This window comes from Mesocricetus auratus, unplaced genomic scaffold (assembly GCF_017639785.1).
Source record: "Mesocricetus auratus isolate SY011 unplaced genomic scaffold, BCM_Maur_2.0 Super-Scaffold_100007, whole genome shotgun sequence".
Taxonomy (NCBI): domain Eukaryota; kingdom Metazoa; phylum Chordata; class Mammalia; order Rodentia; family Cricetidae; genus Mesocricetus; species Mesocricetus auratus.
The window spans coordinates 69990933-70018758 of record NW_024429191.1 but is presented as its reverse complement, the minus strand read 5'-3'; positions in this window follow the sequence as shown (position 1 = coordinate 70018758).

The following is a 27826-nucleotide window of genomic DNA, read 5'->3' as shown; positions in this document are numbered from 1 at the left end:
TACATTCTAGAATGGCAGAATTATTTCCCAACATAGTTAAAAATATCAGATCAGAATATTAAATACAGTTCAGTTATTGTTTAATACTAAAATGAGTGTTATTGATGAGGTGTAATAATCAAATCTATCTCTGAAAAAAACCTGAAGATTTTAAGAAAACGATATTCTGAATTCAAATGACTAAAAGGAAATGCCTAACCAATAACTTTTATTGTTATAAGTAGATTGTTAAATATGTATTAATTATTCATAAAACACATGGAAATGGAGTAATAAAACTGACTGCAACTTGTTAAATATGGTGGAAACAGAACTAAAATATGGGATAATTCCCTGGGGACACACCAGCAGCCACATAGGTCAGGAAAGCATGTAGGCTAGCTGTAGATCTTTACTTCTCCCTCTTTCCCTCCAAATTTAACACCCCAGTGTCACCACAAGCTCTGTAGTGGACCACCTGCTGTGGATTTCCCCTTAATTCTACCTCATCTGCAGCTGGTCAAGCTACTCTCCTCCTGCCTTCCTTTTCTTCCCACTAATCCCCTTATCCCAGCCTCCTTCTACAACCAGCATTCCCTAGGAACCCTACCACCCAGCCTGCCAGGAAACAAGAAGGCTAACTTCAGATTTTCACCTCTCCCTTTTCTCCTCCAAATCCAAATCCCTAGTCTCAGTCCAGGCTCTATAACAGACCACATGCAGCATCCTCCCCACCCTTTCTAACTCCATCTCCAGAAGATCATTTGCAGATGTCCTCAACCTTCCTTTTTATTCATTCATTCCTTTGTCTCAGCCCCCAACTCCAATAGGTATTCCCTAGGAACTCACTGGCCAACTCTGCCAAAGAATAAGAGGGCCATTAAAGCAGTTAGGTGAACTTGAGGTCTTCACTCTTCCTCCAAACCCAATATCACAGTTTCATCCACAGCTCTAGTAGACTACATCACTCACTGGCCCCATTCCCAGAGAACTAAGAAAATATTAAAGGAACATACTATTTTTCTGCCCACACTCCCCTTCTAGTCAATCCCTATTCCTAAATATCATCTCTCAATACCTACAAATATAGTGTGCCTGGGAACTCCTAAAACCACACCTGGCAGGATCCCAGAATGCTGAGAGCCTTTATCATTTATTGTAGAAGTAGCAATTCAAATTCTAGGTATCAACCCACCAGTATTGAGTTCTGATGGAGAAAATTTCCCTTACAAAATTTGCAAGAAATGCAGATTAGAGAATATCTGTTGCTATGTTTTTAGGCTATATAAACTTGTTACATAGAATATATACTAGATGCTTTATATTCCCAAAAAGGCTACAGGAAAAGGAAATTCCTTCTCACTGGGGCATCAAAGGTAAGAGCCGCAGCCTCTGGATCTCAGGTAGTCCTTTACTCCATTTAACCCTCATCTACCTCTTAAATTTTCCCACGTGTTTTATAGGTCATGTTCTCTCTGAGGCTTTAAATTTGCCTGGAGATTTTACAAGTCACATCTCTGTGCTTTTGTCAAGACTTTCTCTGTCTTCCTGGCTCTGAGAGATATGCATGCCTGGTATCTTTGCTATTGTCAGAGAATTGCTAATTGTGCCTGTGGATATATAAACTGGAAGCCTTGTGGGGATAAAAAGAAATTTTGGAGAATTTTTTAGGAAAATGTCTAAAGAGAACTTTAAGAGAGAGCCTTTAGAGGGAAAATTTTTACAGAGAACTTTTGAAAAGAAATCTTAAAGAGAGCTTTTTGAGAGAGAACGTTTGGTGAGAAAAGTTTGAAGAGAACTTAACGGGAAGAACATTTTTTGAAGAATTAAAAGCCTTGAGAAAAATGATACTTGTATGAACTAATTTGTTTTCACTCTCAGGTCTTTCTAGCTGGCCATACCCATCTTCTGTAAACCTCTTGCCTGAACCTTCATTACCAGAAGCATTCCCCATGAGGCAATAAACAGCCAGCAAACTCCTAAGAACCAAAGAGTATCAGAAGCAAGGAACAACATTTCCACCAAAAATCAAGTTTAGACTAGAGATCAGGACCTAGAATTAAAAATCAGCCCAAACGCAGAGGTAGAGACACCTCCAACCTTCCTCAAGTCATCATGTAAAAGCACAATAATGGGCAGAACTAGCGCCTAGTAATCCTAGTACAATGGGCCATGAGAAATGCAACATATCTGAAACACATGAAAAGGATCTTAAAATAAGAACATGGCAGAGGTCCATAAAGAGAAAAGAAATAAATCCCTTGAAGAAATCTGTGAAAACACAACCAGTGAACGGAAAAGAATAAAACAGTTAAAGACCTAAAATGGAAACAGATTCAATAAAAGAAATACAAATGTGAAGAAATCTGGAAATGAAAACTTTAAGAACTCGAACAGTTAGCTTGGAGGCAATCCTCCCCAACACAATATAAGGGGAAAAAATCTCAGAAGGAAAGAATCTCAAGCATTGAAGATATGATAGAAGAAACTACAATATTGAAGAGACATGGACAGTCTTGTCTTGTTCCTGATTTTAGAGGAATTGCCTTGAGTTTCTCTCTATGTAGTTTGATGTTGGCTGTTGGTTTGCAGTATATCGCCTTTATTATTTTTAGGTATTTTCCTGTTTTCCCTGATCTCTCCAAGACGTTTATCATGAAGGGGTGTGGGATTTTTTCAAAGTTTTTTTTCAGCATCTAGTGATATGATCATGTGATTTTTCTTTTTCAGATTGATTATGTTGTGGATTATATTGAAGGATTTTTGTATGTTGAACCATCCCTGCATCCCTGGGATGAAGCCTACTTGATCATGGTGTATGACTTTTCTGATGTGTTCTTAGTTTCCATTTGCCAGTATTTTATTGAGTATTTTTGCATCAATGTTCATAAGGGAGACTGGTTTGTAGTCCCCTATCTTAGTTATGTCTTTGTGTGGTTTGGGTACTAAGGTAATTGTAGCCTTGAAAAAAGAGTTTGGCCTTGATCAGTCCTATGCTGGGTTCCCAGGCATCAGCCTGGGATTCAAGAGCTAACCCTTGTCAGTTCAGCTGTTTCTGGGCATTAAACCAGCCCAGTCTTAATCCCTTTGGTCATCCCTCTCTGTCACTGGCTTTCTTGAGTTCAGCTCAGTGCTTATCCGTGGGAGTCTGCCTCTTCTTCCATCAGCCACTGAATGAAGGTTTTGTTTCCCAGACTCTCTGGCCATGGGATTGTAGGCTGGCCCTCCCCAGATCTATGTCTAACATGCATATATGAGAGAGTACATGCCATGTTTCTCATTTGTGACTGGGTTACCTCGCTCAGGATGGTTTCTTCTAGTGCCATCCATTTGCCTGCAAATCTCAGGATTCCATTGTTTTTTTCCGCTGAATACTACTCCATTGTGTAGATGTACTACATTTTCTCTCTATCCACTCTTCGGTTGAGGGACATCTAGGTTGCTTCCAAGTTCTGGCTACAATTCCATGGCTAAACACTGACAAAGAACCTAAAAATATACAATGGAAAAAAGAAAGCATATTCAAAAAATGATGATGGCATAACTGGATGTGTACATGTAGAAGACTGCAGATAGATCCATATCTATCACCATGCACAAAACATAAGTACAAATGGATCAAATAACTCAACATGAATCCAGCTACAGTGAAATCTTAGAAGAGATGTACCCTTGAACTAATTGCTTCCTGAACATAACACTAGTAGCACAGACACTGAGATTGAAAATTAATAAATGGGACCTCCTGAAACTGAGAAACTTCTGTAAAGCAAAGGACATAGTCAATAAGACAAAACAGCAGTCTACAGAAAGGGAAAAGATATTTACTAACCTCACATCTGACAGAAGGCTGATCTCTAAAATTTAAAAAGCACTCAAGAAGCAAGTCTCCAAAACACCAAAGGATCCAATTAAAAAGTGGGTACAAAACTAAATAGAGAATTCTCAATAGGAGTTTAAAGTGGCTGAGAGACACTTAAGAAAGTGCTCAACATCCTTACCCATCAGGGAAATGCAAATCAAAGCAACTCTGAGATGCCATCTTACTCCTGTCAAAAACACCAATGGCTGTTTATTCTGGAGACAATGTGGATAAAGGGGAACACTCCTCCACTGCTGATGGGAGTACAAACTTGTACAGCCACTTTGGAAATCAGTATGGGGATTCCTCAGGAAAATGGGAATCAAATTAACAAAAGACACAGCAATTCCACTCTTAGGCATATACCCAAAAGATGTACATTCGTACAAGGGCATCTGTTCCACTATGTTCATAGCAGCATTTTTTATAATAGACAAAACCTGTAAGCAACCTAGATGGCCATCAACTGAGAGGGGATAGAAAAAAATGTTGTACATTTACACAATGGAGTACTACTCCGCAGGAAAAAAAAAACCACTGGAAACTTGAAATTTGCTCACAACTATATGCCACTAGAAGAAACCATCCCGAGTGAGGTAACCCAGTCACAAAAAGGCAAGCATGGTATGTACTCACTCATATGTGGATTTTAGGCATGAAACAGGGGAGTGTCAGCCAACAATCCCAAAGCCAGAGACAATCTGGGAAACAGAGAGGACACTAAGAGAGATATGTATGCATGGTAACCCAGAGAAGGGGAGCAGGACATAAGCTTCTGAGGGGATTAGGAACACATGGGGAGTGAGAAAGCTGGGAGAAAGATAGAGTGTGAAGAGGAGGGGAGCGCAGGACTTGAGGGAGCAGGAAAGTTGAGTCGGGGAAAGAATAGAGGAGAGAATGATGAGATACCATAATTGAAGGAGCCATTATAGGTTTGAAGAGAAATCTGGCACTAGTGAGATGTCTAGAGGTCTACAAGGATGATATCACCTGGCAATCTAACCAATAGTGGAGAGGCTACCTTAAATGCCCTTCCCTAATAACACGATTGACGTCTTCCTTGTGTGCCATCCTAGAGCCTTCATCCAGTGGCTGAAGGAAGCAGAGGCAGACACCCACAGCTAAACACTGAACTGATCTCCTGGAACCCAGTTGCACAGAGGGAGGAGTGATGAGCAAAGGGGTTAAGACTTGGTGCGTAAACCCACAGAAACAGCTGACCTGAACAAGAGGGAGCTCATAGACCCCAGACTGATAGCTGAGAGGCCAGCATGGGACTGATCCAGACCCCCTGGATCTGGGTGTCAGTGAGGAGGCCTCAGCATTCTTTGGAGCCTCAGGCAATAGATCAGCATTTAGCCCTGCCATCCAGATGGACTTTGGGAGCCCATTCCATGTGGAGGTATGCTGTCTCAACCTGGACACATGGGGGAGGGCCTAGGTCCTCAAAGAAGGAAAAATTCTCCAAGAGGACATGACAATTCTTAACATCTATACACCGAACACAAGGGCGCCCAGGTTCATAAAAGAAACACTTGTAGACTAAATCACATATTGACTCACACACGATGGTGACTTTAAAACTCCACTCTCACCAATTCAAATAATTGATAATATAAAAATTCCTTTAAACAGAATAAAGAATAAATTTATAGGGTAACCAATTTGTAAAACTAACTTGAAGATGAATTCTAAACAAGCCAATAGTCATTATATAAAGTAAACACAAATATTAACATTTATCATGCTTTTATTCCACATACATAATTACAGGCACTATGATTTTATATGCACATATAGCAAAACTTAAAGAATATGAGAATCATTCTGTTATCTCAAAAGACAAATGCCCTTCAAGCTAGTACATGAAACTTCTCCAACAAAGAGAAAACAGTGCAGAGTAGTTTAACTACATTGTAGATTAATTCCACTTAAAAATGTGGTACAAATGTAATACATAAAATATAATTCTACCTAAATTATAGTTGTAATTTAGAAAATTATTCAAGCATTATAATAGTATGCTATTTGTACTATAATTCTTGGGCTCCTGACCTCAATCTGCCAACATGTTAGAGAAACTGTAAACAGGCATCTGAAAGTTGACCTTACATTTTACATTATTCTGTCAACTGCTTCCTGTGCAGTCACTGCTTTGAAGTGCTTGATAATTGGCACTGAATTTTTAATAATCAATAGTGTTTTGAAGTTTTTTCTTTTACATTGTCTAACTCACTCACAAAACAATCTGTGCACTTAGAGTTTTAAAATGAGGATCTTTACTAATGATAAACAATAAGAACAATGGTTTTGATGGACTACACCAAGTCTATTATCAATTCTTCTAAATTAGCAGATTGATCTTGTCATGCTTGGTTTTATTTTTTTTCCTAAACTCACTCACCTATTGTCATCCTTCATTATTTTACATAATAACACATATTCCCTGTCACAGTTGCACACAGAAAACACAGACAAATTTACTAATATGAAATTCTAGAGGCAGAGTTTCAATAATGAACTGATCCCACTTTAATCATTATGAATATGATAATTTTTCTATAAAATCAGGCAAGAAAATCTTGTTTTATATTTGTAAAATAAATGGGCCAAACTAATCTGTTGGAATAAGTAAACACATGTGGATAACTAGCAAAATATTTTGCATAGTAAGCATACCTTTTGAGACCAAGGTTCATACTCATATAAAACTCACACTATGAATTATAGGTACCTTACTTCGTAAAAGTCACTACAAAAAGCAGATGTCCATTAATCTCTGCTCTACATACACTCCTGTTAATACTTGTGAATAATAAGTATCCTGACACTGTGTCAGAAATATCCATATACTGGGTCTTTATTCTGTATCTGAATGAGAAGGAAAGTTCACATTAAAATTGCAACTAAATTTGCTGTGCATGAAATGGCATCTTTAAGCAATGGCATACTTGAAGTTTATAAAGCCACTGATCATCTCACAGTTATACATAATATACAGAGTGCTTTGAAACTGTGTACCTTTGCTTTGCAGTGCTATGGTCTTTGTTTTGATCCGTGAAACATGGTTATTCTTAGCATACCTGACAAAAGGCAAAGTAAGTCATTGATCGAATATTTTATAACTAATTTTCATTTTCATATATTTAGATTTTTTGCTTTCTGATCTTTAGTCATATTTAGTCATCTATTTTTCTATCCTCTTTCTGCTTCCTTGTCCTCTTCAGGAGGTCTTATATTAGGGATTAGTAGTAATCAACACTAGTATTTATACATTTATACATTTTCAAAATTCCCTTGCTCAGAGATTGGATGTAACTAGTTCTTTCAGTGAATTATAAGTAAGAGTAATCCATCTAACTCTCAGATCATGGGCATGTAGTGTTTTCTCCCTACAATGACTTCCTCTGTCTGCCAAGCAATTTTTCTTAATTTGGTAAGAACAAATCAGTCTTGTTTTTAATTCATAAATTGATAGCAGAGATACTTAAGGAGAATGTCCTATAAGAGACTTAGAAACTATTAGAAAATATGAAATCACTGGTAAACATATGTTTGGTTAAAAGAATGAGACACTTGGAGGTGTTTGTTAGATAAAACAAACCATAAACTACACCTCCTCTTCTGTTTCACTTTAAAGTTATGTTTGATGAGTTCCCTGTATTGTGTGTAATACGTTAGTGACACAGGGATGAGTTGGGGCTATCATCAAGAAACTCTTAAGACTGTTTTGAGTATTGAGTGAATACCAACCCATGAACAGCTTAAGTCTGATGCTGCTGCTGTGGGGTATTATCTATGGATACTGTTGGGAAAGGAGATGTCCTAGGGAAAAATGATTCTTGACCACAATGAAAATAAAGGCTAAAGAAACTCATTCCAAAGGAAAACTAGAGAAAGACATTTAAAATCCAGCAATCAACACACATTCCATTAGCATGCCATCTGAGGTGAGTCAAGATTTTCCTTTCTTTGTGACGTTTGGTCAGTTCATTGACCTTGCTGTCTTTTCTGATTAACCATTTCAGATGCAAGCATTAAAGCAGATAATATGCAGGTGTCCGCATAAAAAAGCAAGTACACAGATGAATTGATAAACCAGATTAAAGTGTTGTAGGCATCCATGTTCTTTAGAAATATCCCTTGAACTGGTTATCTTCATGTCTTTGCTAAATTGGTTTTATAGACAACAAAAAGAACAGAAAAAGGAAAAGAAAATGTATGGGTCTTTCTCTCTAAATCCTGCTTAATTTCCAGTTTCTCTAAGACAGGGGAACATCTGATGTGCTAGTGGAAATCTTGTATATTGACTGAATTATGTTGCCAAGAAAAAAGAACTGCGAAGAGTGCATTTTGTCTATGCTCTCCAGATTTTCTCTTGGCCTCTCTTTTCATCCTTGGATATGCTGGGTAAGTTTCACTGACATCACCATGAACACTAGATTTTGCTCATTCTCATTGGAGCCCTTTCTCTCTTGATTTTCTTTCTAAGTGTTGCTATCCTGAAAATCAAAATTTTATGTGATGACAACTGATATAAGTTTGTTTTGATGTAAGTTTATTTAGTTCTGTCTTGACCTAGTTTTCAGCTTGTATGTGATGCTGGCTGGATTATTTTTTTAAGACTCCAATAAATCCATAACCCACTAGTTTTTGTCCTGCCTTTCCACACTCAGCTACTATATACTTGTTCTAAATACTGCAGGAACAAGTTTAGAAAAGCAGACTCCTTTTATGCCCACAAACCCAACTTCATTCATGTTACCATTATTAGGGATTCTATGCAAACTCCTTATCCCAGCTCAATTGCCACTGGTAAAATACATTCTGTCCTTCTACAATTAGTTGTTAACCAGTCCACAGAGTCCCCTGTCTTTTTTAGGTTTTTATTGCTGTAAAAAGAACCACGATCACAGCAACACTTACAAAGAAAAAACTTTAATTGGGGAGGCTCACTTTCAGTTTCAGACTTTCAGTCTATTATCATCATAGTGGGAAGCATGGTGGCATGCAGACAGAAATAGTGCTGGAGAAGCTGAAATTCCTACATCTTGCAGGAAACAGGAAGTCAACTGACAGTCTTTGTGTATGCTGAGTATAGGAAACCAGAAAGGCCACCCTTCTACAGTGAGACACTTCCTCCTACAAGGCCATAACCACTTCAACAAGCCACACATCCTAATAATACCACTCCCTATGAGATTATTGGGGACAAATACATTCAAACTACCATAGCACCCCTCCCCCATGATCCTCTGCCTGGAAGTATTCTCACATGCAGAAGTATAAGACACAAAGAATGTTGATTTTAATCTGTCAAAAATATCATTGTGCCATGTCTTCCAGTTTAGAAAAAAAACTTTTAAGTTGGATTTTAGAGAACATACTACAAGAGAAGAACGAGAAAGCATGATTATCTTATATCTATGACTAATGTTCCACTGGAATGAGAACTCAAATAGTGACTCATTGAATTTTTGCAATGCCCTACTGCTGAGAGACTCTACACCTAATAAGGTGAATGAGGTAGACGTTTGACTATGTGATAGATCATCTGAAAATGCTCCAGAGAAGAGCAAAATTAATAACTAAAGCAATTAGCATTTAACTTTTAATTAAAGTTTTAAATGGCTTTAGCTCACACCAAAAAAAAGAAAGCAAGCAAAACCCAAACTGTGAAATGTGAAGGTCAGCAGAAAAACTGAAGTATTTTAAATGATTCAGAGGATTTCTAGTCCTAGAAGTAAAATATTTAAAGTGGTATTAATATAATTTTGTATGAACTAAACTGAAACAAGAAAAATCAAGGGAAAGTCTTGGATTGTTGGCCATTATTTGTCAGTTCTCAAATTGAGACTATTGAGAATATTTCCATAATTCATTTCATATGAAATTCATGGCAATCCTATAAACTGTCTTACTCATGGAATTTGAGTTTCTTTGCCAGATTTGTACTTCAAGGCTAGTTCATGAGAAAGATTCAGAACCTGAGTCTCCTTATCCAGAGCCTATTCTCTGATATCATGATACCACTAAGAATGTAGAAGTATATCACATAAATGTCCCTAGAAGAAAAATCTGCATTAGAGGAAGATCAGGGAAATATGGAAAATTTACTTCAGATGAGTTGGTATTTCTATACAAACTTGGCATCTGAACTCTGAGTTAAGCAGTTGGTTTTGATTCCCTACCCTTTCTAATCTTATCAGGAATTTTGTGTGTCAATGACTATGATAAAAGATAGCAAATGAAAGAGATTGCTTTCTTCCTTTCAGCCCAGAGCTGACAATTTGATCCCAGTAGTTGAAGCAATGGAGAGGATCACAAAGTACTGTGACATCCAGAAATAAATAAAAGACATATAGCCCTAGTTTGCTTACTATTGCTGGGACAAGCACACTAACCTATAGCATGTTGTGGGGGAAATGATTTATTTCATCTTACAGATGGTTTATATTCCTTCACTGAGGGAAGTCTGGTCAAGAACACAAGTCAGAAACCTGGGGGTAGTTTCTAAAGCATAGGCATGGAGGAATGCTATTCACCAGCTTGCTATCCATGGCTTATACAGTTTGTTCTCTTACACAGAACCATTTGCCCTGGGTAACAACACCAACAGTGAACTGGGCCCTCCCATATGAATCTTGAATCACGAAAATGCTTCACAAACATACCTACAAAATAATCACATACAGACATGTCCTAAGGTTCTTGGGTCATATGTGGCCTCAGGATGAGCAAGATAGTTACAAATGCAGCTCAGCACAAAAGTTATTATATATATGTATATACATATACATATATATATATATATATATATATATATTCATGGGACATACTTTCAAAAGTTTTAAATTTCTACATAATATATCAAATTTCATGATCTATCTATCTCTGTCTCCCTATTCTTTCTCAGAAAACAGCCAAACAAACAAATGTAAGGCCGGGCGATGGTGGCGCATGCCTTTAATCCCAGCACTCAGAGGCAAAGGCAGGCGGATCTCTGTGAGTTCGAGGCCAGCCTGGTCTACAAAGTGAGTTACAGGACAGCCTCCAAAGCTACAGAGAAACCCTGTCTCGAAAAACCAAAAAAAAAAATGTAAACAAAAACACAGCTACAAATCCCATGCAACCCACAATGTGCTCTCAAGATACATTAGTACAATAGTGGCACAAATGTTATAGGAGTAAAGGACCACATTTTTATTAGATTATTCTGTGAGATAGTACCAATAGCAAACAAGGACAAATTAGTCAAGAACCTGAGATTAGATAGGTCATGGGCCTAGGGGAAAACCTACTAAGAGTGTTACGATAAAGGAATATATCAATAAAATGTCTCCTAATGACATATTTCTATGTTCATGGATTTCACTCATTTATTTTTAATTATTTTAATATTTAATTATTTTAATAACTGAATTGTTAAAAGAAGGCATTATTCCTCGTGTGATGTCTAAACATTGGAGTGTTCACGAAACAAAGGTTTTGTCATTTGTGACTATTGATGATTTTTTCCACATTAATCTTCCATTTTCATGTTCATACCACCATCCCTTCATAAATGTTTATGTGAAAGGAGCCCTGTAGAAGGTTGGCTGTTTGTCAAGTTGCACTAAATCCAACAGGGGAGAAGAAAATTTGTTGTATGTGGGGAAGAGGAAACAGACACAAAATTTAGGAACTGAAAGTTAATGATTTAGAAATCAAACAAATTTAGACTCTGCAGCATAAAATTAAATTATAATTTTAATGTGACTTTCCCATGATTGTAAGAAGCAATTTAATGGCTTTATTTAAGCATTTTGAGTAGAAGTAGGAGTGATGTTAATGAATTAAATATGAACTCTTGCTTCAAATGAATTCATTCTTCAAAATGATACTTAGTGGTTTTAATAAAGTACTACATTATAATGACTTAAATGAGTCCAAGGTAGGTTGTAATGGGCTTCTAAGCTAATACCTTAAGTCCATAAATGACTTATAAATGGTGATGAGAGCCTCCAGAAAATTCATCTATGTAATGATAACACCAAATGATATCCGAGGAACATCAGTTTAATGTTTTTTCCTCAGACTCTTCCTACTTATTAACTACAACCTGCATATCAATACAATTATTTCAAAAAGGGACTGTTATTTAATGTGTGTTACAGAACAAAGACATCAAACATACCCCAAGCTTTTTTCAACAGCTTTTTTATACTGTAGTTCTTAGAGTAATGTATATAAGATGCTGTTGGTATTTTATTTTAGGGATAGGCGATGTATCCATCACACTTGCACGAGAATAATTATATCAACAATAATTGTGCAGTGGTTTGAGAATTAATGAGAGCTGATAAAAGAGACAGGTAGAAGTGAAATATTTGTTCTTAGAAAGCAAAACAATTATAATGGTGATTGCTAGCTATACCTGATTGCAGTACCCCATAAAATCAGAAATTGCTAGAGATGTCCATTCTTATTAGAAACACATCTCTGTTCACACATCCAAGATAAAATGAGCAACATAATTGTATTTGAAAAGGGTTTTTTGGAGGGTCTGGTAAGTGGATAGGGAAGGAAGGTGAATAATGGGGAACTTAGCAGAAGGGATGGATATGGTCAAAATACATTGCATGAAATTCCCAAAAAACTAATGAAAAAGAATCAAAACTGTAATCGCATGTTAATAGATATGCTAATTATCTTGAGTAGAGTAATTTTCTCATAGTGTATATATGAAAAAAAAACTTCATTGGTACCCCTTCAAAATACTCCATTTACATTCCTTAATAAAAAACTGGCAAAACGAAGCAAGGTCTACACAAACCTGTTTCTACAAAATTGGCATAAATGCCTTCAATTACTTGAATAAAATGTTCCCAACTAATTTAGTTCTGATACTATTTACTGAAAAATAAAATAATGAAATTTTTCTTTTCTCAATGGATGTATTTAAATGAAATAAGTAGTGCGAAGACAGACCCTAGATCCAGAGCTTGAGAAAAAAATTGTTTGTAGAATTTCTTAATATTTAATTTTTATATATAAATGATATGTGTATATATGTATATATTTCATTTATCTAATTTAATGCCTAACTTTGTTATCTTATTTTAGGTAGATTTCTTATTAACCAACATACGCTTGCAGTAATCTCTAAGGGACTCAAAAATTCATCTTCCCTAAAGCTCTTCTAACTTACTGTTCCATTACTATTGTCTGGACACCATTGCTCTCTCCAAAGACTCTTCTTAGTAATTTGAAATTAATTTTGTTTTGTTGTTATTTGTCTGTTTTCACTATTGGAATAAACAGAAGACCTAGACAGTACTCTTACCACCGAACTGCATCCCTAAGCAACCTGTTTGTATTGTTTGGTTTACTATGAGGTCCTTCTAATTTGTATGTTCTATCCTTGAACTCACTCTATAGCCCAGGTCAAGCTTGCATTTGTAATTCTCCTGCCACAGCCTCCTGAGGATGTGGGATTCCAGGCCTCAACAGACGCAGATGGTAGCATTTGTTTAGTGAATGCAACAAAATAAATTATTTCCCCTGTGCCCCACTGCTCCTTCAGCAATAGTGCCTGGTTTTTTGTCTTGACTAAATCATGACTTTGATGGATCATTATTGCAACAGATCATGAGTCTTTAAATTCTGTCTTCTTATATTTCAAACTCAGGCATCAGCAAACATCTAACATAGTCACTCAGGGTTAAGTAAATGTCTGGTAAGTGACTGAAATGGATGTCTTAGATATGAGATGGAGTTCATATTATTGGTATCCAAGAAATTCACCACAAAATTTTCTGCCCATCTTGCTGGAATAGCACAGGTGAATACATCTCTTCTGATGTTCTGGCATTGAATTTTGCAACTGATAAGCATTATTTTGCTATTCTTATGGACAGAGTGACTATGACTATGTGACTTTACACATATGTATATATCTGATATATATATATATGTATATATAAAATGTAACTATGTAATGAGACAAATGAAAGCGAGTTTAGTGACTTAAAAGACTAGCTCAAGGTATCAATACCTATTTGCAATACTTTTTTTTTTGCTGAAAACACATGTGTTTGAGGCTTGCCAGGATGACTCAGTGGGCAAATGTGCTTGTTGCCAATCATGACTACCTAAATTTAACCACTGAAATCTACATGATAGTAGCTCATCTCTATTCCTAAGAACTGACTTCTGTGTCTTCTGAACTTCACAATAGAACTGTAACCTGTGTAATGAGCACACATGCTCATGGGTGTGCATGAATGTGAACTCTCTCTCTCTCACACACACACACAGACACACACACACATTAATAGAAAATGAATGTGAACATATAAATAACATTAAGTGTTCTCTTCATGTAATATTGTGAGGTCTACTTTTGATGTGTCATAAAATCTATGCATTAATCCAACTAAAACATAATTATGACACATATCTACAACTCCAACAAGAGAAGGCTTTCAGTCATACTGTTTCATTTAACTTGCTTTTCTTTTCTAGCTAAATTGTAGTAATCCAATATTCAACATGATGTAGTACTTATATTGTCCTGCTGATCATTCTACTCTTGAAATAAAACTCCTGCACTACTGCTAGCCTGAGGTATTTTGTTAACAAGATATTATGAGTCATAGTTGGTTAAGTGTCCTTTGTCATTTCTAGTTTGCAAAAGAAGCAATAAAGTAACTAGTTACAAGTCACACTATATACTAAGTAGAATAACATTGCCTTTGGAAATTCCAAGAGTTGTTCATAATCTCGGGATCTTAGAAGTATCTACAAGGACAATTTTCTCTATAACACTATGAGGTGACAAGCAAAGAGTTTTCTTAAAGTAGCGAGATGCAGCTTACTCTGACAATAACCTAAATTTACTTTGTCTTTTAAAAAATTCACAAGCCTGCATTCTCTTGATCATTTACACACACACACACACACACACACACACACACACACACAAACACATACACACACACACACTTCACAAACACATAGCTTCTTGGGGAGATGATATCTTCTCTGACATTTTTCAGTCTTACTGACTTGTAAATCCACAGGCATTTGTCTTCAATTCAATCGTTTATAACCTGTTTGGATAATTGAACTGTCAGTTTGGCCCCAGCTGAATCCCTTGGCCATTAGACATGTGTTTGCTTTATAGTAGTCAGAGCAACTGTTTTAATATGCCTTGTTAGTACAAATAGCAATCATTTAAAACTACCAGTATTGAGAAAACAATAGTGTCACATGAGGACAAGCTGCCAAAATATTGTGTATATAATTGAAATGATAAGCAATCTGTCACCAGACCTGACATACCACTTTAATTTTTTTAACAGAAATCTCTAGACTGGTTTTCTTATGCTTTGACTGTCTCTGTTAACCATAAATATTTTAAATTTTAATTTTCCATGTGTAGCATATTGATGTTTAATAACATGATTTGCTCCAGAAAGGTGCCCCAAAGCATTTACAGTTGGATGGAGATATAATGCATCTGTGTAAGTCTGAGTATAATTTTTAGTTCTCTTGGCAGTTGATGTTCTTTAAACAACAACAGCGATGACAACAGCAACAAAACCGCACTAAATATGTCCAATAAAAGTACACATTCTGTTTTGAAAAAAGTAGCACAAATGAGTTCTAGGTTCAGTTAGGTTCAGTTTGACCACAACCAACACTAGAAACCCCAAATATCAAGAAGTTTTTAGAATCACAGGTAGCTCATGTTGCTTCAAGTTAGCCAAGAGTGACAGTTTAGACTCAGTGCAGAAGGGTAACAACATGGTTATCATTTTCGTTAAATTGTGTGCAATACACATTAAATTAAAATATATTGAGGAAAAGCTGTTCTTCCTTGGCTTGGGGATAAAGCCGCTGTTTACAGATATTCAAGTCCCTTTATTAGTAAATGACAACGCTGTGATGTATGAAGCAAATAAAACCCCCTTCTGCAATTTAGAACAATTACCTTCTTTTTTATTATACTCTACAGGAAAATAAAAAAGGAAGTTCCCTACTTTGATTACACAAGTTTGGGTAGTAAGTGCATTCTTCAACAAACAGTTAATAAAGCATAGTACTTAAAATAGCTTGTTTATTCCTTCCAGTTATTATTATTTTGTCTGTTTGTTTTTCGAGACAGGGTTTCTCTGTATTGCTTTGGAGTGTGTCCCGGAACTCACTCTATATACCAAGCTGACCTTGAACTCACAGAGATTTGCCTGCCTCTGCCTCCTGAGTCATATGCCACCAACAACCAGCATTTAACACTACAGTTTATTTAGAGAGGGGTTTGGACAGCTAAAACCTCTTCAAAATGCTATCACTTTTTGCCTGATAGATTTTTTATATAACCTTGGATATATATTATGTATGTATGTATACATGTTTGTATGTGTATATATATACTATAACATATATGTATGTGTATATTTAGTTATACAAAGCAATTACTAATAATAACTCATAAAATTTTTAAAACAGATTTTGATGGGGAAGTCCTGTGTATATGTCAATAAAGCACTGTTGGCCAATAGGGAAGCAAGATAGGTGGGACTAGGAGTCAAGGAGGACTCTGGGAAGGAGAAGCACAGGAGCCACGATGTAGCTGCCCTAGGGGTAAGAATTCCGGACCCTTTCTCTGGTATGAGAAATATTTAGATTAGCAATTATGGGTTAAATACTTAAGTCAGAGATAGCCAATAAGAAACATGCAAACGGCCAACAGATTCATAATTAATATAGCCTCCTGTGTGTTCATTTGGGACTAATGTGGCTCTGGTACCAGGCTGGTGGGAAGGGTTCACTCTACATATGGTTGTCAGGAGAGGGATTGAATTTCCACTTAGAATGACAAAAGCTTAAAAGGAATTTTAGAAACAGGAAAACAGAGAGAAGCCTGGCTTTTTGGTAGCAGCATTTTTCTCAGGTGGGCTCTGTTTTGCTAGCAACCAGCAGAGACTCACACAGCTTGCTTAAGGGAGTCTTTCTGACTCAGCATTAAAAAAAACCAGCAAGGTTCTTTTAAGAGGATCTGCTAACAATTGAAGGTGTATACATACATCTGGAAGTGGCAGTGACCACATCTCCAAGCCGGCAGCTTTTGCTGGTTGTCAGCATAGACTGAGGTGTTGAGCTGGAGTCAAACTTATGCCCACCACCTTGGAAAAACCACAGTTTAAACAGCCGCGGTTTTAACAGATAAGAAACATGGTCAGAAAAACATAAAGATTTACAGTAAAGTCAGATTCAGATGAAGGAAAACTTCTAAAGGTTTACAGTGTGTTTAAAAATATACATAGGATTGAGAGAGAAAAAGAAATGGCATAGTGATAAATAAATAGAGACTCTGGCTGTGGTGACACATGTTGGTAGGATTTGCTCCAGAGGCAGAGGCAGAGGCAGGTGGATTTCCAGAGAAACCCTGTCTCAGAGAAATAAATAGATAAATAAAAGTAAAAGAAATAGAGTAATAATAATAGATAAATAAATAAGCCACGTAAAGATGGAAAATACACAGAGTCTGGATACTGTATGCTATTGTGTTTTTCAGTTTTTTAATTGCTAAAGAAGAAAAAAATGCTAAAGTATACTTGATTATAAATGCTGCTGAGTTAATCCAACTTATATATTTCAAAAATGCTTTGACCTCTAACTTTAAGTATAAGGACCTGTTACTTGGGAAAGTGTTTTTGTTTATGTGTCCACAGAAAATGGAAAGCTGTGGATTCCTTCTGTGGTTTGATGAACCAAGACCCCTGGAAGCATTGACCCAAGAGATTCAACATCTAAAACAGCTAAGATGATGCAGCCTTATAGACCCCGAAAATAAGGACTTAGGGGTTTATGAGTTTTGTCATGATCCCCATGGTATGAACAGCGTCCCCATCCAGCACCAATCAGTTTGGAATGATCAATGTCCAAATTCCCATATTGTTTATAAATCTTTGTTTTCATTTAAATGGGGTTGCTTATAATTGGTTAATAATCATAACCAATTTCTTTTTAATGGTAAAAGGAGTATTATTGTATGGAAATTAATACTTGGTATGGGTATCATTTTTAATTTATTGATACAAATTCAAGGTCAATTTTGTGATATGTTTATTTCTCCTCTTGATTAAGTATTGTGCAAATATTGATCTTTTAAAACATAATGCATAATTAAATACAGACTATAGATAGTTACTTAGAATAGTGAGAACTTATAGTTATGTTAGATAGGTTTTCCAGATATACAGAGATATATTTGAGATAGGTAGACAGTCTTCAAACATTCCAAAGACCTTCAGAAAATGGCATTTAAAATGGTTTAGGGTTTTTCTTAATAATGAGAAATGTCTGCTCATGGCATATCAATTATGTCTCAGAGGAAGATGGGCATTGAAGAAACTCGTTATGGAGTTTGCTTTCAACATGGAAAGATTAGCCATTTGGGCAAGAAACTGCTCTTTCCTAGACTGCTTGACTGTTTCTGTATAAACTGGACTTGCAGGACCCACAGGAAAGTGACTGCTGAACTCAAAAAGTCCTTCAGCATTCCCGCTTCATGGAAGAGTCTATGAGTTTTTTCTGCAGGACACAGATAAATGAATGACAGACTGCCAATGCAGATGGACAGCTTGAAATTTCCTGCTTTGCTGAGAAGTCTTCTGGACACATTGTGGCCTTTTGGGCTGAAGATTACAGCATTGCAGAGGAACTTCAGGTGACTGTCCGAGTAGCGAGATGTCTCTGTCAATTCTAGGGTTTATATATTATCCTTCTGTTGTCTTTGATGGAATTGAAGACAGATAGTTATAATTATAGTTTTCCTTAGTTATGATAAAAGTTAACCTGCATATAAGACTTTAGACTCACAAAGATAGGATAAATGATAGTTTCTTTAAATCTTACTAAATGTTAATGGACAAATATTGTAACTATGTTCTTACTTGATAACTGTTCTGTTATATATAATTTGACTATTTTAAAGTTAAAACCTTTCTTTTTATTTAGACAGAAAAGAGAAGATGATGAGGAAGTCCTGTGTATAAGTCAATAAGGCACTGTAGGGAAGCAAGATAGGTGGGAGTAGGAGTCTAGGAGGACTCTGGTAAGGAGAAGCACAGAAGCCACGATGTAGCTGCCATAGGGGTAAGAAGTTCGGACCCTTTCTCCGGTAAGAGAAATACTTAGATTAGCAATTATGTGTTAAATATTTAAGTCAGACATAGCCAGTAAGAAACAAGCAAATGGTCAACAGCTTCATAATTAATATAGCCTCCTGTGTGTTCATTTGGGACTAATGCAGCTCTAAAACCAGTTTTACGTATCTGTATTGAAATGATTGCTTTAAATATATACCTATTTTTTAAATGAGAGCAATTTGCTTGTTAATGAGATGAAAGTGATTTCTGATTTTCTAGTTATGCTCCAGTAGATGCTCCTATATCCATGCATACACAGGTTGTTCCAAGTGAACTCAGTGGGTTAAAAAATAAATCACAGGAAATTGAAAGGGAAAAGTGATGAGGGTAATGGGGGAAGAATTGGGGAAAGGAAAGATGGAGGATAAATTTGATCAAAAATACATTATATACATGCTGGAAATTCTCCAAGTATAAAAGGAAAATAAAAAACAATAATTTAATCTAATTTGATACATGAAACATCTTGAACATTTTAAAAATTAAGTTGATAAATACTTCATTTTATAAATATCATTACTGTGAATACTTCTTAACACAGTGCAATTCAAAACTGTGTTAACTTGACACATGCATGCTGATCGGTAATGGTAGAAAAACATGCAACATCTTTTTTTTTTTTTTTGCAAAAGTAAGCTCCTGTGCTTTCATAGAAACATCCAGTATAGAGTAAAACTCTTGGAATTCATACGCATATTGCATACTCAATGGTAAGCATTTCAAGTAGTGTTCATTGGCACCCCATAGCATTATGGCATACAAGAGCAAAGTCCTCATGCTGTGTTTGGGAACCAGGTTGCACTAAATTCAGGTCATGCATCAACAGTCTGTGCTGCCAAAAGTGCATCACATTTATCATGTGTTTGCAATTAATTTTTCATCATTAACCATTCAAAACATTTTACTATTGCCAAAGTTCAGCCACCTCCACATTACCCCATGTTGGGTTTACAAAGCTGGGATTTTTAATGGTTTGTGTTTAAACATTGACTCTAAAATGCACCCCTAGCCCTTGTGGGAGATATGCACTGCAAACATGTTTGATAAGGGTTTTTGGTGTTGTTGTTGTTTTTAGATTATCAGAAATCTTCATTTGAGAGAAGAGCCGCCCACACAGGAAAGAGATCAGCTCCTCCAAGACCCCAACCCAGCGAGCCCAGCTTCAGGTGAGATTGGGTCTCTGGCTGGGACCATCCGCCCATCACCCATCCCCCTCCATCTTCGGGGCCGCTCCCGGCTTCCAGAAGAGCCGCCCACACAGGAAAGAGATCAGCTCCCCAAGACCCCAACCCAGCGAGTCCAGCTTCAGGTGAGATTGGGTCTCTGGCTGGGACCACCCGCCCATCACCCATCCCCCTCCATCTTCGGGGCCGCTCCTGGCTTCCAGAAGAGCCGCCCACACAGGAAAGAGATCAGCTCCTCCAAGACCCCAACCCAGCGAGCCCAGCTTCAGGTGAGATTGGGTCCCCGGCTGGGACCACCCGCCCATCACCCATCCCCCTCCATCTTCGGGGCCGCTCCCGGCTTCCAGAAGAGCCGCCCACACAGGAAAGAGATCAGCTCCCCAAGACCCCAACCCAGCGAGTCCAGCTTCAGGTGAGATTGGGTCTCTGGCTGGGACCACCCGCCCATCACCCATCCCCTCCATCTTCGGGGCCGCTCCCGGCTTCCAGAAGAGCCGCCCACACAGGAAAGAGATCAGCTCCTCCAAGACCCCAACCCAGCGAGCCCAGCTTCAGGTGAGATTGGGTCTCTGGCTGGGACCACCCGCCCATCACCCATCCCCCTCCATCTTCGGGGCCGCTCCCGGCTTCCAGAAGAGCCGCCCACACAGGAAAGAGATCAGCTCCTCCAAGACCCCAACCCAGCGAGCCCAGCTTCAGAAGAGCCACCCACACAGGAAAGAGATCAGCCCCTCCAAGACCCCAACCCCAGCGAGGCCAGCTTCAGCTTCAGCTGCAGTAAAGAAGGAGACCAGTGGAGACAGAAAGCCCCCACCAGCACCCACTGGAAGAAGAGATGGGAAGAAGACAGAATAAGAGATCACTCAGCAATAGAAACACCAACACGACCCCACCAGAATCCAGGGATCCAACACCAGCAAGACCTGAAAAGCACTACATAGATGAAGAAGAGGAGACAGACCTTAAAAATTATTTCATGAAGATGATGGAGAGCCTCAAGGAAGAAACGAGGAAATCCCTTAAAGAAATAGAAGAAAAAACAAACAAAAAAATCCATGAAATGGGGGGAAAATTCAAGAAATAAACAAATCTCTCAAAGAATCTAAAGAGCACCAAGAAAAAACAACCAAGAAAATTAAGGAAACAGCTCAAACAGTTGAAGGATTGAAAGCTGAAATAGAAACGATAAAGAAAACACAGAATGAAGGGATGCTGGAAATAGAAAAGCTCGGTAAACGGTCTGGAATCACAGATGCAAGCATCACCAATAGAATACAAGAGATAGAAGAGAGAATCTCAGGTGTTGAAGACTCATTAGAGGACATAGCATCGTCAACCAAAGAAAATCTCAAAACCAACAAATCCTTAACACAAAATATCCAGGAAATATGGGACACCGTGAAGAAGCCAAACCTGAGAATAATAGGTATAGAAGAAGGTGAAGAACTTCAACTTAAAGGTACAGAAAACATATTCAACAAAATCATAGAAGAAAACTTCCCTAACCTAAAGAAAGATATGCCTATGAAAGTACAAGAATCTTACAGAACACCAAATAGGCTTGACCAGAAGAAGAAGTCACCTCGCCATATAATAATCAAAACATCAAACCTACAGAGCAAAGAGAAAATATTAAGAGCAGCTAAAGAAAAAGGCCAAGTAACATACAAAGGCAGACCTATCCGAATTACACCTGACTTCTCAATGGAAACGATGAAAGCCAGAAGATCCTGGTCAGATGTCCTACAAACGCTAAGGGAACAAGGATGCCAGCCCAGACTACTATATCCAGCAAAGCTCTCAATTACCATAGATGGAGAAAACAAAATATTCCATGACAAAGCCAGATTTAAACAATACGTATCCATGAATCCAGCTCTACAGAAAATGCTAGAAGGAAAACCTAGAGCCAAGGAAGATAACTACATTCACAAAGACACAGGCAATATAGAATCATACTTTACAAAACACTAAAAGAAAAAGGGAGGAGAAACTACACAAAATAACTTCACTAACAATAAATCAAGCGCAAACAAGGATCACCAATCAATGGTCATTAATATCCCTCAATGTCAATGGCCTCAACTTACCTATAAAAAGACACAGACTAGCAGAATGGATACGAAGACAGAACCCTTCCTTCTGCTGCATACAAGAAACACATCTCAACACCAAAGACAGACGTTATCTCAGAGTAAAGGGCTGGGAAAAGATCTTCCAATCAAACGGCCCCAAGAAACAAGCGGGCGTAGCAATCCTAATATCTAACAAATTAGACTTCAAATTAAAATCAATCAAAAGAGATGAAGAAGGGCACTTCATATTCATCAAAGGAAAAATACATCAAGACGAAGTCTCGATTTTAAATATCTACGCCCCAAATACAAAGGCACCTACATTCGTGAAAGAAACATTACTAAAGCTCAAAATGCACATAAAATCTCACACACTAATAGTAGGAGACTTCAACACTCCGCTCTCACCGCTAGATAGGACCTCCAGACAGAAACTTAACAAAGAAACAAAAGAATTAATAGAAGTTATGACCCAACTGGGTTTAACAGACATCTATAGAACATTCCACCCAAATACAAAGGGATATACCTTCTTCTCGGCACCACATGGAACCTTCTCTAAAATTGACCACATAATAGGAAACATAGCAAATCTCCACAGATACAAAAAAATTGGAATAACCCCCTGCATCTTATCAGACCACCATGCATTAACATTAGAATTCAACAATAACACAAATCGCAGAAACCCTACAAACTCATGGAGATTGAACAATGCACAATTGCACCATCCCTGGGTAAAGGAACAAATAAAAAAAGAAATTAAAGACTTCCTCGATTTCAATGAGAATGAAGACACAACATACACAAACTTATGGGACACTTTGAAAGCAGTGCTGAGAGGAAAGTTTATAGCACTAAGTGCCCACATGAAAAAACTGGAGAACAGTCATACTAGAGAATTAATAGCACAGCTGAATGTTCTAGAACAAAAAGAAGCAAACTCCCCCAGGAGGAGCAGACGCCAGGAAATAATCAAATTGAGGGCTGAAATCAATCAAGTAGAAACCAGGAAAACATTGAGAAGAATCAATGAAACAAAGAGTTGGTTCTTTGAGAAAATCAACAAAATAGACAAACCTCTGTCCAAACTAACCAAAAGACAGAGAGAGAACATGCTAATTAACAAAATCAGGGATGAGAAAGGGGACATAACAACGGACTCTGAGGAAATCAAGAGAATCATCAGGGCATACTTTGAAAATCTGTACTCCACAAAATTTGAAAATTTAAAGGAAATGGACAATTTCCTGGATAGATATCACTTGCCAAAACTAAATCAAGAACAGATAAATAATCTAAACAGACCTATAACCCCTAATGAAATAGAAGCAGTCATCAAAAGTCTCCCAAACAAAAAAAGCCCAGGCCCAGATGGCTTCAGTGCAGAATTCTACCAGAAATTCAAAGAAGAGCTCATTCCAATACTCGTCAAAGTATTCCACACTATAGAAGCAGGAGGCTCACTGCCAAACTCTTTCTATGAGGCTACAATTACCTTGATACCCAAGCCACACAAAGACACAACTAAGAAAGAGAACTATAGACCAATTTCCCTCATGAACATTGATGCAAAAATACTCAATAAAATACTTGCAAACCGGATTCAAGAACACATCAGAAAAATCATCCACCATGATCAAGTAGGCTTCATTCCAGGAATGCAGGGATGGTTCAACATTAGAAAATCTATCAATGTAATCCACCATATTAACAATCTGCGAAAGAAAAACCACATGATTATCTCACTAGATGCTGAAAAAGCCTTTGACAAAATCCAGCACCCCTTCATGATAAAGGTCCTAGAGAGATCAGGGATAACAGGAACGTACCTGAACATAATAAAAGCAATATACAGTAAACCAACAGCTAACATCAAACTAAATGGAGAGAAACTCAAAGCAATTCCTCTAAAATCAGGAACAAGACAAGGCTGTCCACTCTCTCCATATCTCTTCAATATTGTACTTGAAGTTCTAGCTACAGCAATAAGACAACAAAAGGAGATAAAGGGGATACAAATAGGAAAAGAAGAAGTCAAGCTTTCATTATTTGCAGATGATATGATAGTTTACATATGTGACCCAAAAAACTCCGCAAGGTTACTCCTAGAGCTGATAAACAGCTTCAGCAAAGTGGCAGGATACAAGGTAAACTCAAAAAAATCAGTGGCCCTATTATATACAGATGATGAAGTGACTGAGAAAGAAATCAGAGAAACATCACCTTTTACAATAGCCAAAAACAGCATCAAATATCTGGGGATAATGTTAACCAAGGAAGTGAAAGACCTGTATATCAAAAACTTTGTGTCTTTGAAGAAAGAAATCAAAGAAGATACCAGAAAATGGAAAGATCTCCCATGCTCTTGGATTGGTAGGATCAACATAATAAAAATGGCAATCTTGCCAAAAGCAGTCTATAGATTCAATGCAATCCCTATCAAAATTCCATCACAATTCTTCAAGGACCTGGAAAGATCATTAATCAACTTTATATGGAAAAACAAAAGGCCCAGGATAGCCAAAACATCCCTATACAATAAAGGAACTTCAGGAGGCATCACCATACCTGATTTCAAGCTCTATTATAGAGCTATAGTCCTGAAAACAGCTTGGTATTGGCACAAAAATAGGCAGGTAGACCAATGGAACCGAATCGAAAGCCCTAATTTTAACCCACACACCTATGAACACCTGATTTTTGACAAAGAAGCTAAAACTGTACAGTGGAAAAAAGAAAGCATCTTCAACAAATGGTGCTGGCATAACTGGGTAATGGTATGCAGAAGACTGCAGATAGATCCATGTTTATCGCCTTGTACAAAACTTAAGTCCAAATGGATCAAAGATCTCAACATACATCCAGCCACACTGAAACTTTTAGAAGAGAAAGTGGGAGATACTCTTCAACGAGTTGGTACAGGAGACCACTTCCTAAACATAACACCAGTGGCACAGGCACTGAGATCAACAATTAACAAATGGGACCTTCTGAAACTAAAAAGCTTTTGTAAGGCAAAGGACACAATCAAAAAGACAAAAAGGCAGGCCACAGAATGGGAAAAGATATTCACTAACCCTACATCTGACAGAGGGCTAATCTCCAAAATTTACAAAGAACTCAAGAAACAAGTCTCCAAAACACCAAAGGATCCACTTGAAAGGTGGGGTACAGAGCTAAATAGAGAATTCTCAGTAGAGGAGGCTAAAATGGCCAAGAGACACTTAAGAAAGTGCTCAACATCCTTAGCCATCAGGGAAATGCAAATCAAAACAACTCTGAGATACCATCTTACTCCTGTCAGAATGGCTAGAATCAAAAACACCGAAGACAATTTATGCTGGAGAGGATGTGGAGAGAGAGGATCACTCCTCCATTGCTGGTGGGAATGCCGACTCATACAGCCTCTTTGGAAATCAGTATGGAGATTCCTCAGGAAAATGGGAATTAATCTACCACTAGACCCAGCAATTCCACTCTTAGGCATTTATCCAAATGAGGCAGGTTCATACAACAAGGGCATCTGCTCCACTATGTTCATAGCAGCATTGTTTGTAATAGCCAGAACCTGGAAGCAACCTAGATGCCCCTCAACTGAAGAGTGGATAGAGAAAATGTGGTACATTTACACAATGGAGTATTACTCAGCAGAAAAAAACAATGGAATCTTGAAATTCGCAGGGAAATGGATAGCACTGGAAGAAACCATCCTGAGTGAGGTAACCCAGTCGCAAAAAGACAAACATGGTATGTACTCACTCATATATGGATTTTAAATATGGATCAGGATAGTGCCAGTCTGCACTTCCACAGATAGAGAGTCTGGGAAACAGGAAAGAACCTAAAAGATATGCATATATGCATAGTACCCAAGAGAAGAGGATGGAGACAAGATCCTCTGAATGGATGGGGAACAGGGCGAGGGGGGGTAGTGGGACCTGGGAAGAGTAGAGGGGGTAAAGAGGAAGGGAGTTGGTCATGGGGGAACAGGAAGTTGAGGGGGTGGGGGTAAAATAGGGGGAAGAGGGAATCATAGGATCGAAGACAGATCAGGCACCAGAGTGACCTCGAGTGATCTAAAGGTATAACATCAATTGGCAAGCTAAGCAATAGTGGAAGGACCACCTCGAATGCCCATTCCTGATAATGAACTTGATGTCTATAACTATCCGGGAGCCTTCATCCTGGGACTGATGGAAGCAGAGGCAAACACACAACTAAGCACTGAACTGAACCCAAGGAACCCAGTGACAGAGAGAGAGGAGTGATGAGCAAATTGGCAAGGAATGGGCTGGCAAAACCAGCAGAGACGGCTGATCTGAACAGGGGAGTGCTCTTGGACCCCAGACCGACAGTGGGGAGGCCAGAATGGGACTGATCTGGACCCCCCAAATGTGAGTGTCAGTGAGAAGGCCTGGGCAACCTATGGGGCTCTGAGCTGTGGATCAGTGTCTATCCCTGGTATACAATCTGTCTTCATGTGCCTATGGCACAAAGAGAGATGCTCTCTCAGCCTGGACTCTTAGGGGAGTGCCTTGACCCTACCAAGAGTGAAATGATAGACTCTAGACATCCCCTATGTGGAGGGATTTGGCAATAGGGTGGGAGGGAGGGTGGAAGGGGAGTGCGGGAGGAGGGGAGGGAGAGGGAACTGGGATTGACATGTGAAACAAGCTATTTAAAATTAAAATAAAAAATGATTAAAAAAAAAAAAAAAGAAATCTTCATTTGATACCTTTCCCAACAGTTCTTCCATAATTTGTTGTGGTACTTTACTAACTTTTAAAATTTAAACTGTTCCTAGATTTATGAGATGACTGGTTGATTGCTATCTATGTATTTATGTAAGATGAGAAATCCACCATCAGGTTTGAGAATGTACAAGTTAGCAATTGGACCTTTATCATTAAATGCCTTGCATTTGAAGTCATTACTATAAAGTCTTAGTCATGGAGGCACAGGCCTGAAATCTCAGCTACATAGGCAACTAAAACAAATGGCTGTAGGCTCATGGACTCCTCGGGCTATAAAGTGAATTCAAAAACATCTTAGAGATTTTAATGGGCCGTTGTAAAAGCATCATCTTCTTTCAAAAACAAATTCACTGAAAGATCCATGAACTTTGTCCCTAACCAGTCAATTTGAGTTAACAGACTCACAATGAAAAGCAATACCATGTTCAGAAAACATTATTTTGCTATTAAAATAAAGTTTCTCAATAAAGGCAAGGAAGAACTGCTGCCAACATAAAAATGGACTTTATTGTTAACCACAGATTTTGTTGGTGGGGCTTGAGGCCTGGCTTGGATTTCTATGTCCATGGCACTGAGCACAGGTTTGCATTAGACACAGGCCTTGATAATACAAAAAGGCTCTAAGTTATGGAGGCTCTGGTAATTTTTCAGACTTTGACTTTTCTAAACCACAAACCTGTCTGTATAGAAGTAGAAATTAGCAAATGGTCAGTTCAAACATTTTTAAGGAACTAAAAATATGCATGCATTTACATATACCTAAAAGTTAAGA